Raw genomic sequence first — 13,157 nt, forward strand, 5'->3', positions numbered from 1 at the left:
TTAAAAATGACTTGGGGTGTATTTAGATAATAAAATTTATTTAAAATCCTTCTACGCCTAAATATTCATTTCTTATTACAACACATTAGTCGTTTAATTTTAAATTTTGAAGTTGGCTGCATGCATTTGACAAAATGTTGGGTGGCCATAAAATAACTAAAAGAGAATTAATAAATAAAAATAAGTAAGTGGGTGAAGATGGTGACAAGAGGTGGAGGTGGGTTGAAATCGTTTTCCCAAATTAAGTATAGGGAGATGGTCTCCCTGGATAGCCCCCTTGCATCTATCTTCGCACTTTGCACTTGGCACGCTTGAATCCTCTTCTGGGTTGGTTGAAGTTGGCCCTATTATCCTTTCATTTTATAAACTTCGTGATGTGCAAACTACCTTAAGTATCCTCCTCCGTGTACATTGAATCCAGGCTTTTAAGCTTTTGTCGGTTTCGGATTGCAAGTTCACCTTACATGGTTATAGCCACCAACCCCATATGTTCGAAATGTTGCTAGGTCAGGAAGATTGAGTGCGGGTTTAAGATGCCACTAGCCGAGGAACTCGTCATTCATTTTAAACCACTAGGCCTTTATTTTATTTTATTTTTACTTAGTTAAAACTCGATGATCTTTTCATCAAGTCATTGCCGATGTTTAGTTTTTAGAAGCTCATATGAGGAACTGAAATGCGGAAATTGTCCGATTTACAATTGCAATCTAATTAGGGAGTTTTGTTGATTTCTAAGGGAGTATCTGATAAATACCAAGTTGACCTTAAGGTACTTTTTTTCATTTGTTCATGAGCATTTTTCCATTGAGTTTTGCTAATCTGACAAGGTTTTAGTGAGACACCTATCTCAGGCTGGTCATACTCTGTGAACATTAATCAGTGCTTGGTTACTTTAAACATTGACTTTGCACTTTTTACCTTTTTTTGAGACATTGGATTTTGTTTTGCATTGGGTTTTACATTGTCAGGTTTTAGTGAACTTATATTTACATACATGCAACCCTAACTTAGTTACGCGAGTGTATTGTCTATACCGATCAAATTCCTTCACCAATTTGCATTAGATCGGGTGACTTCTCAATAAGATCTAGGATATCTAATTCCTTCGTTACTTGTATTAATTATGAAGTAAGTAAAGTCCACATAACTAGTATAAATAAAGGCATAAGGCCACAAGAGAACATGTACAATTCACAACAACTCAACTCCCTATTTTCGCTTTCTTGACGACCCTCTCCTATCCTCACTCTAAATTTTCCTTCAGCAATATATTAACTATAATTTATTTGCATTAGATCGGGTCGCTTCTCAACGGCTTCTCACTAGGCCGAGACCATTGCTTGTTAGATCATCCAATAGTGGCCCCATGATTATTCAACCTTAAGGTCCATTGCATGCTTTCCAAAACATTTTTCATCTTGCTATGCCAGGTCCTACTCCAATAAGGAATTGTGGACCCTTTTCCTCCTCGCAAGGCTGGATCCTACTCAAACATGGACTTGATCATTTTTATTTTATTAAGTAGATCTAATATTTGTGTCGTATTGTTTTCGTGAATATCTTATATCTCAACTGGTATGTCATGTAACACTTATTAAAATAAATGGATAATATGATCCGACCTGAAATCGATCTATTAATATTAGCGAATGGGTCGGGTCATATTACCCTTAAATATGACTCGGCTCATTACTCGTTAATGAAAATATATTTTAAATCAATAAATAATCTAATGAAAAACATAATGCTCAATTAGTATCTACATACCACATTATCACATAAATATTACTTCAAAAAATGACTATTATTATAGTAACTTTTTTTAGTAGTTTTTTTTATTTATAAAATTAATGTACAATGTGAAAAATATAAAAAGAAAAATATACAAACGCTCGTAATGACGAACTCTACAATTTTTGTGAAGTGGTCAACTCAGAAATTCACCACTATTATCCCATAACCCATAGATTTAAATTTAACCGTTGATTGTCGTTTATGTTTATACTCCATTCTTCTCACTGAATTTCGGTTTTCCAAATTTTATTTTATTTTTAAAACATGATCTTTTAGCGGATGCAAAAAGATAAACAGTTCGAATTGTTAATATCACGTTCAAATTTTTACGATTAGTGAAAATATTGCTTGAAGTTTATAAAGTCTCTAGAAACTTGTTGGGGCCCAAAATAAAATTAGTGGGCTGAGCGTAGGTTTATGTTCGGTCCACAGCTCTTCCAAAAATATTATGGGCTGTCCAGTGGTCATGAGCCATCCAATCAGGTCGACCAAGTCTTATTACAAGAAGGATTGATCTGGATAAGTGCAAATGGGCCGAGTCCTAGGATGATAATGAGTCTTAATGGAGTGAGGATGTTGAGATTTGAGAAGTGAATGTGGTTGGATAAAGAGTTTGGTTCAAGGTCGTAATGGAGGTAGGATTGGCTGAGACTTGGTTAGATTAGGATAAAGAATCCTAATCCGAGTATAGTTCTGGTTTGGCCAGGATGAGATTAGCTGCTATAAATAAGAAGGGGGTGCATCATTCTAAGCCCCTCCGATTCAACACACAAACTGCCCAGCGCAAACTCTCGCTCTACGCGAAACCTCTCAACAACCTTGAGATTTTTATTTATTTTTTTGCCGACACATCTTTAGTTTGGACAAACAGGACTATGAAGGCAACCAGCGAACATCTTCAGTTTGAATAAACAACATTGTTGCCATAGAATCAGCCGACCGCGAAGCAACTTCAGTTTGGATAAACATCATTGCATCGAGATCGACTGGTTACCTATCCAAGTCTCGGTCGAGAAGGATTTTCAAATCTTTATTGGAAGATGTCATCTTATTAGCCTTTTCAGCGAAGTGAGGTGTTACAAGTTACAGGGCTCGGCATATTGAACGTCGAGTTGTTTTATGATAGGATATTCACAAGTAAGTTTTAAAGTTCGGCATTCTGATGGCCGAACCACATTCACCATTAAGACATACATCTCTTTTGAGTACTTGTGTCCGTATAGTTTGGTACCAGTTTGGCGTGCTTATACTCTTACAAATATAATCACCGTGACCGAACCCGGCACCGACGATTTGTGAACTTCGCAAGCCTAGTAGCCTTGTCTTCAAGCTCTAGAACCCAAAGGTCGATACGTGTTCCTTCCTCGGCCGCAATCGCAAGATTAAGAAGCAGCATTGTGCTCAACACCACATAATACATTCTACTCCCTAGTTGAGCTCGGTCGACAAGTTGGCACGCTCTGCACACAACCGAAGGTCGTAATTAGCTTATTAATTACTCGGCCTTCGCGCCACGTAGGTTTGGTAGTTTTTAGGGTCAACATTTCTGCACGCTCGGTGGGATCCAGTGCTAAAACTACGAAGTTCATGCCCGTCGAAACATGATCGGTAAAGAAGAAAACAATCATGGGAAAGTCAACAACCGACTTACCAGGTCAGAGCCCCAGACATAATTTGTCATCTGCAGAAAATCCTCTTGTTAATGTGACACCTAAGGTTGCAAGTGTAACACACCGAAAAAAAGAAGTTTGTCTACCCAGCCTTGCAACACAGAAATTCCCAACAAAACCGCAGGTGTTTTCGTTGAAAGGATAGTGGATAACTGCGATGAAGGCTCTGATCCCCCAACTAGATCGTTCCTTCAAAGGCGACTCGATGAGCAATCTCAACAGGTTGAACAGATAATTAACCAAAAAATAAACAATTTGCTCGAGGTGATACAAATAATGGTGATACACACACCAGATTGCTCGAACTACTGGTTAGTAAAGCCTTTGAAGGTGGGCCTGTTGATTAGTCTCAACAACTTCCATTCAAAAGTAGTCCGCTATAAGCCGAAACAGGATCTACTCGGCTTAAAGCAACTGACTTGGAAAAAAGATGAGGATCAAGCAGCAGGACAAACAAATCCGGCCAGAAAGTGGAAACAACATCCATCGATATGATCGAGGTTTAAAGGATGATCGATTCGGCCTTGAAAAAGGGGCAGAAGTTCCTAAAATTTATCCATCCATATCCAGCTTATGTGGAAAAGTTCGAATATCCCAAAGGCTTTAAGATTCCTAACTTCAGCCTTTTTACTAGAGAATCGTCCCTGTCCTCGTTAAAACACATGGAGATATGAATAGTGACTTCCATAAACTGCAACTATTCAACTTCTCTTTGACAGGCTCGACATTCACGTGGTACATCAACCTTCCGCCTAATTCTATCTAGAGTTGGGAGGAACTGGTCAAAAAGTTCCATGAACAATTCTATAGGCTGGGGATGGAAATGTCAGTCTCATCGCTGGCTAGGATGGTTCAGGCATCTAACGAATCGCCAATGGAATACTTAACGAGGTTCAAATCGGCCAGAAACTAGTGCCGAGTACCTTTCCCTGAAGTTGAATTCGTCAGAATCACTCTAAATGGCTTGGATGTGGAATATAAAAAGAAATTCTTAGGGGCAAACTTCCGAGATATGTATGAAGTGGTCCAACACGTTGAGCGGTATGATTATTTACTTTGAGAGGAAAAGATCTCGAAGTCCCCATCCCGAGGAACGATTTACAAAAATCCCACGATTAGCTACGCATCGGTCGAAGGCGAGGATTCCCAATACGTCAGTGTGGATGCGGCCGAGATAGTGATAGATAAACCGTATGTTTTCAAGGCATTGACTCAAATTAATTCCAAGGATGCCAAAACCTGTTTGGCCTCTGAAGAGATAGTTAAAACATCAAAAGTTTACACTTTTGATATCACCAAGGCCAATGCAATTTTCGACCAGTTGTTGCTGGCGAAGATCATCAAACTTCGCCCAGGACACAACATTCCTAAGGCCGAAGAGTTGAAAAGAAAAACGTATTGCAAGTACCATAACTCGAATAAGCATACCACAAATAACTGCGTCATGTTCCATGATGCTATTCAAAGCTGGATTGATAAAGGTAAGCTCAAATTTCCTGAAAAACAGATGATTGTCGACGCTAATCCCTTCCCCTCGGCGACAGTTGGCATGGTAGATGATCATTTGCCTAAAAGCAAAGGGAAAGGAAATGCCGAGTTCGTTCCAATCCAACATGTCCCAAAGCAGAACTCTCGACCGCGACTCAAGATTGATCTATTTTCCAACGAACCACCCACAAAGTTTTCGAGACCGGCCATAGTCGAATCTATGTTAGACTCCAGTGCAAAAGAAATTGATGTACCGATGGTTTTGTGCAGCAGTTGTAAAACACACGTCATCATAATCGAACCAAAGAAGAGACGACCTTAGGCTCCAACACCATGGCAAACATCCAAGATAGCATCAACACCTCTAAAGGAACTTGGCGGAGGCCAGCGCCAGAAAGTGTTCGATAGGCTCGGCCCTCACATACGAACGGACGCCCCCACCTAAGCCAGACGGCATCTTGATTTCGATGTACCATTTTATAATGAGGATTATTACTCGCATAACTCCAGTAGCTTAAGTTCATCGGTGAATCAAAAAACTTTTAAGCCACCTGAGCCACGCGACCAATGTTGGTATAGTTACAATTCTCCCACTGGTATGTATACTGCATTATCCAAATCTCAGAAACGTCTACGCCAATGGATAGACTGCATGGCTCGATGACAGGCTGCACAAGCTACTTTGGCTACCAAATGGCAGCCTAAAGAAGCAGCAGGAAATGGAGATGACCGAGAAACCCCGACAGTTATGGCCGAATCACTTCAAGGGAAAAGGGTAATTGTTCACGACTTTGAAACAACCATTGAAGAGTCTGAGAAGCGCATTAAACTCCTCCTTCTGCCCGAGGAAATGAAAGCTCGTGTCGAGCATTTCAGAAAAAAGCCGAAGGCAAACTTCCCCTATTAACCCCGTAAGAGCCGTTAATAAGAGTTCGACGGAATCTACACCCTTCATTCCTCGGTGAATCATTGGAGTATATGCGAGAATTTCACAAGAAACATTCTGCCAATGACTTGTATGGCCTACCCAAGGCATGTCAAGAAACCCTCGACCTGGCACCAACTTGCCCTAATGCTAAACAGATTATTAAAAAAACTACTGATCCAGCAATGAAGGCCAGGTTCCAACACATATGTGAAGCTCGAGTCCTCGACTTTGCGGCTGACCCGGACACAGACATAAACATAGCCGAAGTTCCTTTTTCTTTTGAGGACCTTCAATATTTATGACATCATTTCGAAGTTTTCTCAGCCGTATCTCTTTTCGGCCTTACGGCCGATGAGAAGGATCGTGTGGCACGTTTGGATGCCTACCTAGACACAAAGGATACCTAAATAGCCTATGAAGAACGAGCCCGTAAAGCACTGCAGAGACAAAATCAAACCCCAACAATGAACAAGTTCGAGAATGATAGCCAGAATGAAATAGGTTCAGTTGAAATACCATTAGAGCAGGTACCTGATGAAGTGAGAGATGATTAGGTCGAGGATGCTCCAAAGCATGATACCGCACTCGATAACCGAAGGATAATGACCAAGACCCGATGGGTCATTCAGTCATTGAAAATATGGAAATCAGCATGGTCCATGTCCTACTTGCTGAATTTCAACCAACCCCACACTAACCAAATTCCTTGGATGGGGATGTGGTTGCCGAGGAAGCAACACAAGTCGATTTCATCGCCACCGAAGAAGATGAACAAGTGAGTAAAGCTGACAGACTCAAAGCAGCTCTGGCCATACTATTTCCCCATTTTCTTTGGTTAATCTTTAACATTTGAAGCCATTGTATGTCACGGCCCATATTAAAGGTTATCCAATCTTTAAAATCTTCGTCGATTGTGGGGCTACGGTCAATATCATGCCCGTCTTCGTCATGAAGGCACTACGACGATCTAACGACGAACTTATTCCATCAGGAATAACCATAAGCATCTTTGTCGGCAACAAGTCTCAGACCAAGGGAGTGCTTCCTTTAAAGGTCAGCATTGCAGGTCGCAATCATATGACCGCATTCTCTATCGTTGACTCCAAGATCGAGTATAATGCATTGCTCGGTCGGGATTTGATCCATCAAACAAATTGCATCCCTTTTTTATTATATCAAGTTCTCATCTTTTGGGACAGCACCCGTTGTTGTTCACTCGGCCGACAATCAGCCATTTGAAGCTAATATGATTTAGGCACGATACTACGATGATCACGTCAGTTATATTACCCTATAGGGTTTGAATGAGGAAGGACGACCAACTCGAATTTCCAATGTTCTAATAAACGCTCTAGACGGGCGCCTAGGCGCTAGACAACGGTGCTTCACCCCGATTAACCCAAAATCGTTTAATAAATCGAGAAAGTTATTAGGCGGCGTGAGGCGGACGCCTGGGCGGCCTAAATAGATGCTAGACGGGCTAAAAGGAAGCTGGATGGTCTGGGCGGCCTAGGAAAATATGACTGGTCTAGCAAGAAGCAGGCGGATTCTGGCCAATTTGGGTGCTTTGCGCCTCATCGTTTTCTCTCCCTAAGCAAAGTCCACCTTTTCTTGCACAAGGATATCGACCACCTTTTGGCTGAAACCACACTTAGGTTCATCTGGTTTTCCCTTCATAACAACACAACATGGCTTTTATTAATCAGGCTTTTGAGTCGAGAGTTAAGAGTTTCACTCACACCAGTAGATGTTGAGATTCCACCATTTTCGCTTTCAGCACCAGTTACTTTTGCGGCTCGCTGTCTCCCTCTCAGTGTGATGATGGTTTACCAGACGAGAGAGAGTATGGATCTGTAATTGCAGATGTGATGATATGGCTGACGGCGGCAATGGTTTTTGCAGTGAGCAACTTAGGGTTTTATTGTGAAAAAGGTGAGTCGGTAAATGCACTGATTGGTTTAGGAAATATAAGATGACAAATGGATTAGATGGCTTTGGGTTTTTGGTTAGGGTCCATTGCACCCATCTATAATGGACTGGACAATTCTATTCAATGGTGAAACAAGGAATACAAGATCCAAACCTTACATTTTATTAATGAAAAAGGCCCAAAAAAATTTATAGGCTTAGAAAATAATACAAAAGGTCTAAAAAATAACATATTATTCAATGTATATTCACATATTATGTAGTAAATTGAATTAATTTATATGATGTATAATAAAATTACTTAAATCCGCCTAGGCCGCCTAGACCCCGCCTAGCCACCTAGGCGCTAGGCGCTAGCCTGTCACCCGATTAGCGCGTAACGCTTTTTAGAACCTTGAGAATTTCAGTACAGAAAGAAATCGAGGTAGGCGCCAAGACTATTCATCAGGATTCGACGAAACTTGGGTTGCCGATCTGATCGTAGGCACTGATGTCTAAAGACAGCAAGGATAGACGCTAGGCCGCGGTTTCATCTACCATGGAACGACTGATGGCCTATTGGTATGCTATTTCCAAACAACCAAATTCGGGCTTAAACTTAGTCGAATTTTTTGTCAAATGAGACAACAACATAGTACTTTCACTAGACAAAGTTCAGGCTGCACCAGCCGAGCTTGAGGATAGTCAGCCTCAGGTCAAGAATCCCTTAGAGGAAATAAATGTTGGAACGGTTGAAGACCCACGGCCTTTGTTCATTAGTGTGTTGTTACCCCAACATGTAAAAACCAAGCTTTGTAATTTGCTTAAAGAATTTAAAGATTGTTTTGCTTGGAGCTACCATGAGATTCCTGGTTTAGATCGAGCACTAGTTGAACATGAACTACGCATCAAACCTTGGTGTAAACCATTCCGCCAACCACCTCGACGATTCTCAACTGAAGTACAACTTGGCATAAAAGACGAACTCATTCGACTTTTAAAAGATGGGTTTATTTGGATAGCTCGATACGTCGAATGACTGGTAAACATCGTCCCAGTTTTAAAGAAAAGTGATGCCTTGTGTATCTGTATTGATTTTCAAAAATTAAACTTAGCAACTTCTAAAGACGAATATCCAATGTCAATTTCAGATTTGTTAATCGATGCACCAGCAAACCATGAGATCTTATCCTTTATGGATGGACATGCTGGTTATAACCAGATTTTCATTATCGAGGCTAATGTCCATAAGATCGCTTTTCATTACCCGGGGGCACTTGGCACATACGAATGGGTCGTCATGCCATTCGGCCTCAAGAACGCTTGTGCCACATACCAACGAGCCATGAATACTATCTTCCATGATTTGATTGGTACCATTGTCGAAGTCTACATTGACGATGTTGTAATCAAATCAGAACGTCGGCAAACACATTTGGATGATCTCCATCAGGTTTTCCTGCATATGCACCATCACAACCTTAAAATGAATCCCACCAAATGTGCTTTCGGCGTATCAGCCGATAATTTTTTAGGATTCCTTGTACGTCATCATGGTATTGAGGTAGACGAAAATAAGGCTCGAGCAATCATCAACGCTCAACCCCTGATGACTAAGAAACAACTACAGTCGTTGCTCGACAAGATTAACTTTCTCCGTCGATTCATTGCTAATTCGACAGGAAAAATGAAAGCCTTCTCCATGCTCTTGAAACTTAAGGATTCTGACATATTCGAATGACATGCAGAACACCAATAGGCTTTTACGCAGATTAAGGTCTCCTTCACGACTCCACCCGTCTTGGTCCCACCACGACGTGGCAGCCCTTTCAAGTTGTACATCTTAACGGTCGAAGAATCCATCAGATGCCTTCTTACACAGGACAATGATGATGGGCGAGAACATGCCATTTTTTATCTTAGCCGAAATCTCAACCCATCGAAGATTAATTATTCCACCGTCGAAAAGCTCTGCCTAGCTTTATTTTTTGCTGCATCAAAACTCACATGCTCCTGTCGGTCACTCAGGTCATCGCCCAGACCGATGTCATTCGTCACATGCTCACTTGGCTAATAGTTAAAGGCCGAATCGGAAAGTGGACAATGGCACTATCTGAATTCAGTTTGCAATATGTGCCCCAGAAAGCTGTTAAATGCCAAGTGTTGGCCGATTTCTTGGCCCAACATCCCTCACCATATGGTTTTGGGGGCAATGACGTTGACATCGGCATGGTGGAAACACGTGATAATTACTGGACGATGTACTTTGATTGTTCTAGTACTTCAGTCTCGACCAGCATTGGGATCGTTATTCAATCCCCAAATCATAACCGTTGTTATTTTTCTCTCAAGCTCGATTTCGATTGTACAAATAATCAGGCCGAATACGAAGCCCTTATCATCAGCCTTGGTGTCCTGCACGATTTTCAGGCAACCTATGTCCCTATTCTCGGTGATTCCGAACTCGTGATTAACCAACTTAATGAGACTTTTAGTTGCATGAGTTGTACTTTAGTGCCTTATCACATGGTTGCCAGCTATTTGGCTGAGTCATTCGACGATGTTACTTTCAAACATATTTCACGAGTTCATAACATTGACGCTGATGAATTAGCTCAATTAGCCTCCGGAGCACAACTCTTAGAGGGCAAACTAGGCTGAGAAATACTTGTGTCACGACGAACACACCCGGCCTTGGTAAATCAGCAAGTTCTCCAACGAGATTGCGTGATCCATACATGAGTCATGTCCTTACCTTCGTTGTTGAAGCGGAAGGACCCTATAGAGGTTTGCGCAGTCGAGATAATGCCAAATGACTGAAGAAAGTCAATTATAAGGTATCTTGACAATCCCAATGGCAAACACGACTGTAAGACAAGGGCTCATGCCACGAACTATGTAATGTACCAAAATGAATTATACCAAAAGGGTGAGGACGATTTGTTACTGTTATGCCTCGGCCCTCAGGAGGCTGCTCAAGCAATCACAGAGGTCCATGAAGGAATTTGCGAGGCTTATCAGTCCGGATGAAAGATACGATGGTTACTTCGTCGACACGACTATTTCTGGCCGACTATATTGAAGGATTGTATTGAGTTCGCACAAGCATGTGTACAATGTCAAATTCATGGGCTAATATAGAGAGTCCCGGCCAAATCACTTCATTCAGTCACCAAACCATGACCGTTCAGAGGATGGGCCATGGATGTAATCGGCAAAATTGCACCATCTTCCAGGTCAGTGAAGCATGCATGGATACTCGTCACAACGGATTACTTCACCAAATAGGTCGAAGCCAAGTCATATGCCGAGTTAACATCTAAAGAAGTCTGTAATTTTGTAGAAGAAAACATCGTGGAAATTTGGCGTATCAGAAACAATCAAAACAGATAATGGTACGATCTTTACATCCGATAGGTTTAAGGAGTATACAGATAATGGTATGATCTTTACATACGAGTCTACGCCGTATTACCCGTAGCCGAATGGGCAGACCGAAGCAAGTAATAAGGTTCTGATTGGTATTTTCAAACAAATGTTAAAAGAGAGGCTTGGTATGTGGCATTTAAAGATAAACGAAACGTTATGGGCTTATCGAACTTCGTTCCAATTAGCCACCGGGATGACCCCATACGAGTTAACCTATGGACACGATGTAATGTTACCGGTCGAGCTAAGTATAAATTCGTTGCGAGCGATTGAACAAAGTAATTTGTTCAGTGCCAAGTACAGGTAGGCCATGAGACAAGAGTTAGAAGACTTGGAAGAAATTCGGCTTGACGCTTATAATTTATTGGTGGCATATAAGAAGATTGTTGAATGAGCCTATAATCATCAAGTCAGACAAAAAACATTTGGTGAGGGAGAGTTGCTTTGGCAAACTGTGCTGCCCGTGGGGATTAAAGTCCCTAGGTTTGGTAAATGGTTGCCGAATTAGGAAGGACCGTTTGTCGTTCACAAGGTTCTCGGTAATGGGGCATACCACCTTAAAGATCGGACTGGTTTAATTCATAAATTGCTGATTAACGGGAAATTTCTAAAGAAATACTATCTAGTCACTTGGGAGACGTGACAATAAAAGGATCATTTCATTAATTTTGCAAAAAGGGTGTACAAGTGGAAGTTACAAAAGATTCCTAAGGCCAAAATCCTAAGGGGTCGAAGGAAGGAAGACTTCAATAGTGGCCTTAAGTTCCAACCACCTTACTTCGCCTATTATGACTTCCGTTTGCCTTGTCCTTTTGTTAAGTTGAAGTTGTTGGATCTGCCTTGTGCCAACCACGAAGCCTGTTAGCCAAGCTTTATTTGCTTTAAAATTCTGTTCAAGATCTGAAACGACGGTCAACCTTTACCGTTGAAGCTCGGCAATTTGACGTTGTAGCTAGACGATATGATTAAAAAGTTGGCCAGCTGTGTTTTCTTTACTTTAATGGCCTCAACCTCCTACCAACTGGCTTCGTGAGCGGTCTTTGCAGCCTTTATGTAGTCCTCGGCCCGGAGAGCCATTTCAAAAGAAGTAAAGAACTGTCGAGTCCGCCTCAGGATATCGGATATGTGGATGACATTCTCGGTGCTCAGTAAGCCACCAGCTGCAAGATCGTTCAGGCACTTTCCTACAGAGTCGATGCCTTTACATTGAAGGACTTATGAGGCAGAAAGGGATATGAGTTCCTGCAACTTGGCGAAGGCAATGGATTCAACCGCGGAAGGCTCGGTCGACGCAGCAGATGGCCTGGTTACTCCAGAAGTATTCAAGAGGAGAATGTCAAGCTTGACTTTCCATAAAGGCTGCACATGAAAAGGTTTTAGGCAAAAGGAAAATCGTAAAGAATATAGCAGAGAAAATTTGTTGTAGACCTGTTGAGAGAAGACTTCGACCATATCCCTTGGTTCATTGCTCGAACCTAAAGAGCTTAATGGCCGAGCCTAGTGTTTAAGATTACTTCTCAATTCACGTGACTGATGAAGGTTATCTATGTTCGACGACCACTGAGATGGCTAGGAAATATAGATAATACCCATCGGCGAATAGAATTTTCAATGAAATGAATAATCGGTCACCTGACATTTAATATTTTTTCTTGGTTTAGAATTGTTATAGTAAAATTAACAAGAGAAAGGGATCGAGCCTTACAAAAGCCGAAGTGACTTCTTGTAGATGAATGCCAAGGTCTTGATCCTGTGGATGGATTGGTGTCTCTACTGTTGTTTCAGGCTCAACAAAAGGCATTTTTCCACAATCGACCGCAGGAGGATCGACCTGGTCAGTCGCCTTAACCACATGTGGAGGATTGGTGGTAGAAGGTTTAATGTGTCGAGGGTGACTTGATAGAGGGATTTCTTCGTTGTCGTCGTCTTGAAATAAAAGT

Source organism: Malus sylvestris, chromosome 9 (genome assembly GCF_916048215.2).
Source record: "Malus sylvestris chromosome 9, drMalSylv7.2, whole genome shotgun sequence".
NCBI classification, from domain to species: Eukaryota; Viridiplantae; Streptophyta; class Magnoliopsida; order Rosales; family Rosaceae; genus Malus; species Malus sylvestris.